Source organism: Patiria miniata, unplaced genomic scaffold (genome assembly GCF_015706575.1).
Source record: "Patiria miniata isolate m_02_andy unplaced genomic scaffold, ASM1570657v1 HiC_scaffold_18, whole genome shotgun sequence".
NCBI classification, from domain to species: domain Eukaryota; kingdom Metazoa; phylum Echinodermata; class Asteroidea; order Valvatida; family Asterinidae; genus Patiria; species Patiria miniata.
The window spans coordinates 682,058-689,796 of record NW_024037056.1 but is presented as its reverse complement, the minus strand read 5'-3'; the positions used below and the strand labels follow the sequence as shown (position 1 = coordinate 689,796).

Sequence of the window (7,739 nt, the reverse complement as noted above, 5' to 3'; positions counted from 1 at the left end):
TGCTTCTCAAGAGAGCTCTGGTCCGAGTCTGTTCTAGCCGTGAGAAGCAGTCCTTCTCCTGGGCCTTATAGTGCTTCTATAGTGCTTCTCAAGAGAGCTCTCTGATGTGAAGTGAGCTGGTAGATCTGCCATCACCTGGTCAAGAAATTTGAATATTGTCAATTTGGTTAAAAAATGTTTGATACTGATTGAGACATTTACTTGTATTCATTATTAGCTATCCTGCAAATTCGAGTGGAACAAGGTTAAAAAAAAAACAGGTTAACCAGTTATTCATAGCGGATGACAGATGAACAAGCAATGATAGCTGAGTCCTACAGTATACAGATGTCAAATTGGGTCAGAGAACTCTTGGAGATTTTAAGAATAAATTATTGTTTCACTGAAAAAGAAGTGTCTTTGCTCCCTTATTAGTCCCATCCTAGAATAGGATGCCTGGTTATATATCTTTGATACAAACGAATCCGGGAAATATAAATTTATAGTGACTTGGCATCATTACATCTTGCAAGGTGACAGAAGAAAGTCCTGAATAGCGCCCTCTACCCCACCTCACCCGGCCGCAGCATTACATGACAAAAACAATGAAACAAGCCCATTGGTTTTACTTTAAACATGCCTTAGACCTTACTCCATATTTTTTATACAATTTCCTTAAAACATAAGTAGTGACTATCAGGTAGTGGCCTATCCCGTCGAATACGACGATGTAGCTCGGTGTCTAGTTGCACGACGATTCTCGCAATCAGCAATATAGGCGGCAGAGGAAGCAGAGCGGCCAAGATGGACAGCGGATCGCCAACGAGTGCGGTCCTGCACCACGGTCTGCCAGGAGGTGACTGGAATTTGGAAGGTTCGCAGATCACGCTTTAGAACATCCTTGTAACGGAGTTTTGAACGACCACGGGGGCGAGGAGCATGAGCCAGCTCCCCAAAGAAGATGTCCTCCGGCAGTCGACCGTCCTCTTGTCTGCAGACATGACCAGACCAACGAAGGCGGCGAGCTGACAGCAATGTGAGCATGTCATTGACTCCTGTGAGCTCAAGAATGGCAGGGTTTGAGACTCGGTCTTGCCAGGAGATTCCAAGAATTGAACGTAGGCAGCGGAAATGAAACGCGTTCAGTCGACGTTCCTGACGGCGGTAGGTCGGCCATGACTCACTGCAGTAGAGTAGCACACTAAGCACACAGGATACGTAGATGCGAATCTTCAGCTTGATGGAAAGGGCCCGGTTGTCCCAAACACGAGCAGGGAGTCGGCCAAAGGTGGTTGCAGCCCTACCTATTCGGGAGTCAAGTTCGGTATCCAGGGAGTTGGTGCTGGTAACTGTAGAACCCAGATACTGAAATTTGTTGACCACGCTCAGAGGTGTGCCATTGATGGTGATCATGGGAGGGGGACCTGGGCCTTGCGATAACACCATTGTCTTGCCAAGGCTGATGATCATGCCAAACTCCGAGCAAGCACTAGCAAATGAGTTGCAGAGATGTTGAAGCTCATCTGCTGAGTGGGCAACAATGGCAGCATCGTCAGCATACAGGAGTTCCCGGATGAGAACATGCCGAATCTTCGTCCTGGCACGGAGACGGGACAGGTCGAAGAAATTCCCGGAGCTGCGTGTGTGGAGTAGGATACCAGATGGTTCGGGAAATGCACGGTGTAGCAGGGCTGAGAAAAAGATCCCAAACAGGGTAGGAGCAAGTACACACCCCTGCTTGACGCCCCAACGAACTTCAAACTTAACAGATCTTGAGCCATTGAACTGGACTGTGGCGTGCATGTCATCATGAAAACACATCAGAATAGACAAAGCCTATCTGGGCAGCCCAAGCGCTTTAGGATGGAAAACAGGCCTGAACGACTCACGTTATCAAAGGCCTTAGTCAAGTCGATGAAGACCATGTACAGAGGTCGCCGCTGTTCAACACACTTCTCCTGGAGTTGTCTCAAGGAAAACACCATGTCAACAGTGTAGCGGGATGGGTGAAAGCCACACTGGCTTTTGGGAAGGATTCTGTTGGCAATGACCTGTAGCCGAGGTAACAGCACTCGAGCAAAAACCTTCCCAGCTAAGCACAGCAGTGAGATGCCTCTGTAGTTATTGCAGTCTTGTCGGTTACCTTTGTTTTTGTAGAGGGTTATGATGTTTGCATCTTTTAGATCCTGTGGTATAAACTGGGATTGCCAGCAGGTCAGGAGAACAGCGTGGAGCTCTGCAGCCAAGATATTACTACCCTTCTTAAGTACCTCTGGAGGGATGCTATCAGTGCCAGGAGCCTTGTTGTTCTTTAAGCCGTTGATGGCATGTTTCACTTCATCCAAGGTGATGGAATTGTCCAGCTCTTTCAGGATGGGAAGCTGAGGTAAGGCAGATATTGCAGAAGTACTGACTGCAGCATCGCTGTTGTAAAGTGAGCTATAGTGCTCTACCCACCGGTCAAGCTGTGCTGTTTGGTCTGTGAGGATGGCACCAGTGGACGACAGTAAAGGAGCAGATTTCTTTGGGGTAGGACCAATTGCCTCCTTAATGCCTTGGTACAAGCCGCGTAGGTCACCAGAGTCGGCACAACGTTGGATGCGATCACTCAGGTGAGACCAGTAGCGTTGCAAAGCTGCTCGAGTAAGACGCTGGACAGTGCTCTTGGCAGCCCGAAGGGCAGCTTTTGAGGAGCGTGTGTTGATCAAGCGGCATTTGTTTCTGGCTGACCGTTTGTTCTCTAGTGCAGGGAGCAGTATGTCCGCGCTGTCCCGGAACCAGTCAGGTTGCTTTCGTGAGCAGCGACCAAAGGCAGACACAGCACTGTTGTAGACTACTGAACGGAACCTAGACCAAGCACCTTCAGGGTTGGCAGAGATTGGTGCTAAGCTGAAATTACCAGAAAGGAGCTCTTGAAACTGAGTAACATGACTGATGTCGTGAGTTGAGACAGTGTCAATAGCAGGCAATGGTCTATGCATTGCACGATGGAACTTCTTGGGTAGTAAATGAAGCTTACAGCAAACAAGGGCATGGTCTGTATTGCAATCAGCAGAATGCAAGCTGCAGCAGTGGGTGGTATCGCGCAGTTGTATCTGTCTGACAATGATGTGGTCCAGTTGGTGCCAGTGCTGTGAGCGAGGGTGTTTCCAGGTGACCTTGGAGCGAACAGAGCCTGCGAAGAAGGTGTTGGCAATGCATAGGTTGTACGAAGCGTAGAGCTCGAGGAGACGTTGACCATTGTCTTTCATTCTCCCAACACCATGCGGGCCAATTACATTCTTCCACGCACTGCAGTCAGAACCAATGCGGGCATTGAAGTCCCCAAGGAGAATGATGCCATCACCAGCCGGGATATTGTGCAACAACTCACTAAGCTGAAGATAGAAGTCATCTTTAGACTCTGGGGTAGACGTCAGGGTAGGTGCATAGGCAGAGATTAGAGTGACTATCAAAGGCTATTACCCTTACTCTCTGAGGGTAGTTTACTGCATGTCAGTTGGTTATGCCAATGCCCTCCAGCTGCAGTTATTTGGCAGATAACAAGTCTTAACAGTGAAGGCTCCAATTGGCAGGAGTTGGAGGCCCTGGAGGGTGCCTGATACTGACCAGCTGGGGGCACTCACTTTGTTATCAGAGGACTCTCATTGTTCTCTGTGGCATGTATTGGAGTGCCTGTCCAGTTACCCTTGAAATGACATGGCAGATATTGGAGGGCCATGCAAAAAACATAGGAGATTTTCTTGAGGCACAATTGGCATGCATTGGAGGGTCAAGTAGGGTAAGGGTTAATATCACTCAATCTGAAAATAAAAAGAAAACAAAAATCCCCCACTTGCATTATTGTCCATTCATCAGCCATAAAAAAATTGTTGTGCGTCAATTTTGATCTGTTGAGTAAATTTCTTTTTTTCTTTAAAATTTTCTGAAGCTACAACAGTGCCCTTTACTGCTGCACCGCCTCAAATATTTAGCACTACGGAGCACAAGGGCACCAAGGCAAATGATAGGGCACCAAGTCAAATGATGTAACACCATATGAGAACTCAAACAAACAAAGCAGTACCACTTTGCTATTTTTCCCCAAGCTTGGATGGTACAGACAAAGAATATTTTTTTAAACGCATCACTACATCAATTCCAGAACTTTGGTCTGACCAGAGACCCACTATTTTTCTTTTGGCCTCACGGCCTGTGCTTAATTCTGTCTCATGTTGGATGAATGCCCCATACATGTAGAGTCCCCAATTTTCGGACTAGGCATGAACCAAGGACTCCTCAATTCATACTAGGATAACTGAGATTACAACTTGAAATAAAAAGGAATCAAACCAAACAAGCAGTAGGATCTGAACCAAAAACTTTTCAATTCATTCAAGGATAACTAAGGCTACACCTTGGAACAAAAGAGGAATCGAACCAAGGTCAAACCCATACAGGACTCAAACTTGCTACTTACTTTATCATCAATGGTGTCAATCTTAGTCACCACAGCTCCGTCAATCAGTGGAGGTTGATCCATGTCTCAATGGTGTGCTCGATTGATTGCCTCGTCCACTGCTTCGTTACCACCCAAATGACTCTCCAACCAAGAGAACTTACTTAGACTGGTTGATTTTATCAGCTGTTTGAGCAAAAAATAACAGTAATCATACGAAAATGAGACATATTCTGTCTTTGTACAGTTCTCTCTTGAAGGCATTACTAGTGTTCAAAAATTACCAACATTCAAAAAGGTGTCATTACATTGAGAGAAGTCTGCTTTAGGTTGACATCGTTTTTTAGAAATAAAAAAAAAATTGAATTTGATCAAAACAAAACAGGGGCCCTACACTATACTAAACTATACATGATCGCCAAAATGATGATACTGATACTAACAACATAAATCTGGGACTGCATGCACTGAGAATTAACATTCCCAATTGTGTTAGGAAAATAACTCAGCATTTTTTTCTTGACTCTCATTTGTGTCCATAGACTTTATACACACACACCCACACACCCAAGTCTACGTTACATACCAAGTGTGGACTTTCCATTGCTTTCGTGTAGTTAAGAAAAACCAGTGAAAAAAATCATTTTTCTCAAACTGTGAAAACTCTTTCAACCCAATTTTTTTTTCTATGATTCCCTTTAGTGTTTCTCTTCATTCTGCTATGCTACAGATAAACCTAACCCCAACATGCCTCTAAACCTGTTTTCCAGAAATGGGGAAACACTGTGTGGACTTGCCCAAGTCCACACAGCGTCTCCTCTACCTGGTTTTAATATGTGGACCTCTTTTGTTCGTTCGGAAGTCCGCACAGTGAATGTAATGCCTGTACACACACACACACACAATCGCAGAAGTGTTGTCAGGATGCAACATTTTTTCCAGTAAGGCAAACACTGACATCAAGGGATTTTTCCTACCTTTGGAAAGTTGGTTGACTTCCCTCCTGCACCGCCGTCATGACATCCGAAATGATGCGATCGGCGATGACATTGGCTATGGCTCATCCAACAACAGAAGATGATCAAGCCCACTTGAAGGTTTGCTAGCTATTGCCAGAAGTAAACGCGAGTTCATCCAAAGACTCCTCAATATTCCAAAGGAACGGAGAGACAGAGGTTGTACACCATGTCTGCAGTCCTATGAATATTAGAAATATGATAATGAAATAAGAGCATGAAACTGGAGTGGGAGGGTCTCAACCAAAGACCCATATTCCATAATCACAAACGCAGAAAAGTAAACAAACTTAGTATACACAGTGACCAAGACAGCTGCGTGTTTGGCAATTAAACTGTGTTTGGCGCCCTCAATATTGAGGGCGCCAAACACGTTTCATTGACTGCTCAAACCTTTGTACTGTACACAGTCTGAGATCAATGGCACAAACCACCAAAGACATAAACGCACAAACCAAGATGTGTAGAAAACATGTACCTGCGTTTCCCCAAGAGCGGATCCAAAACACAATGTTTTTTTTGGGGGGGGGGGGCGAAAAAAATTTGGTCCCTCAAAAAGTGATTCCACAAATTACGGCGTGGGGTTCGGGGCCCCTTAAGGGCCCCGAAAAACTTTTGGATTCTAGATGCTCTTAGGTGCGATCTGAGGGAATTTCTGACCACTTTAACCAACGTTTTAGGAGGAAAAGATGGTGGTGTACTCAGTGCCTGCCTTAATTGCGACGTCACATAAAAACAAAAACAAAAATGGTTTCATTTTGAAAAAAAAACCCCAACTGTCGCGACATAAAAAACCCGCATGCACAGGGCGCGCCGCCCTTTTGAATTTCGATGGCTTCAGACCTTTCAATCGGCTCCCATAGAGTGATATTTACACGCACTTCCAGTTTTTGTTAATGCTAACAACTCTTGATCGCCAAGGCATTTGAAATTTAAATCAATTAAATTTAGTATTTCTTGAGTTGTTGCCCCCAAAACGAGTTCGTTCTGTATTTCAAATTTTCATATTCCTCCAGTGATTTGTCATGATGACCGTGTTACATTATGAGATTTAATTTCATGAGAAACCATCAAACAATAAAAAAGAAAATACCCGAAACAATTATAGTATTTTAAACGTGAAAACTACAAACCAAATGAAAAATAAAAAGTCAACGTCCATGGAAAAATCATAATTAATACACTCGTTTGAACAATACCCGAGCTCACCAGGCCAAGCTATATTGAGCATGGGCGGATCCAGAACACAAGGGGGGGGGGCAAAAACAATTTTGGTACCCCCAAAGTGGGTCAAAAAATTACAACATGCCCTATCTGAGTTTAGGGGTGTAGACAACATAATGCCATTTACTGCTTATAGCATTAGCACATACGAGCCAAGGGGCGTAGAAAACATGCCATTATGCGTATCACTCGGTAGCACCACCGCATATGAGCCAAAGGGCTTGGAAAACTACCATTACTGCGTATCACTCGATGATATTAGCACATACAAGCCAAGGGGCGTTGAAAACATGCCATTACTGCATGTCACTCGGTGGCATAAGCGCATACGAGCCAAGGGGCTTGAAAAACATGCCATTACTGCGTATCACTCGATAGCATTAGCGCATACGAGCCTAGGGGCGTATAAAACATGCCATTACTGCGTATCACTCGATAGCATTAGCGCATACGAGCCTAGGGGCGTATAAAACATGCCATTACTGCGTATCACTCGGTAGCACCAGTGAATACGAGCCAAGGGGCGTATAAAACATGCCATTACTGCGTATCACTCGATAGCATAAGTGCATACAAGCCAAGGGGCTTACAAAACATGCCATTACTGCGTATCACTCGGTAGCATTAGCGCATACGAGCCAAGGGGCTTGAAAAACATGCCATTACTGCGTATCACTCGATAGCAGTAGCGCATACAAGCCAAGGGGCTTGAAAAACATGCCATTACTGCGTATCACTCGATAGCACTAGCGCATACAAGCCAAGGGGCTTGAAAAACATGCAAATACTGCGTATCACTCGATAGCATTAGTGCATACGAGCAAAGGGGCTTACAAAACATGCCATTACTGCGTATCACTCGATAGCACTAGCGCATACAAACCAAGGGGCTTAAAAAACATGCCATTACTGCGTATCACTCGATAGCATTAGCGCATACGAGCCAAGGGGCTTGAAAAACATGCCATTACTGCGTATCACTCGGTAGCATTAGCGCATACGAGCCAAGGGGCTTGAAAAACATGCCATTACTGCGTATCACTCGATAGCACTAGCGCATACAAGCCAAGGGGCTTAAAAAA

The 7,739-nt window shown here is 45.0% G+C and overlaps 1 long non-coding RNA gene across 1 annotated transcript; it reads right to left on the bottom strand.

Annotated features, from left to right (window-relative positions):
- Nucleotides 1–3,767: 3,767 nt before the first annotated feature.
- LOC119724115 lies at nt 3,768–5,784 on the bottom strand. Its single transcript, XR_005270608.1, has 3 exons — nt 5,395–5,784; nt 4,439–4,603; nt 3,768–3,782 (listed from the first exon to the last, which is right to left on the bottom strand). It is a non-coding gene; the product is annotated as an uncharacterized LOC119724115 (long non-coding RNA).
- Nucleotides 5,785–7,739: the final 1,955 nt, after the last annotated feature.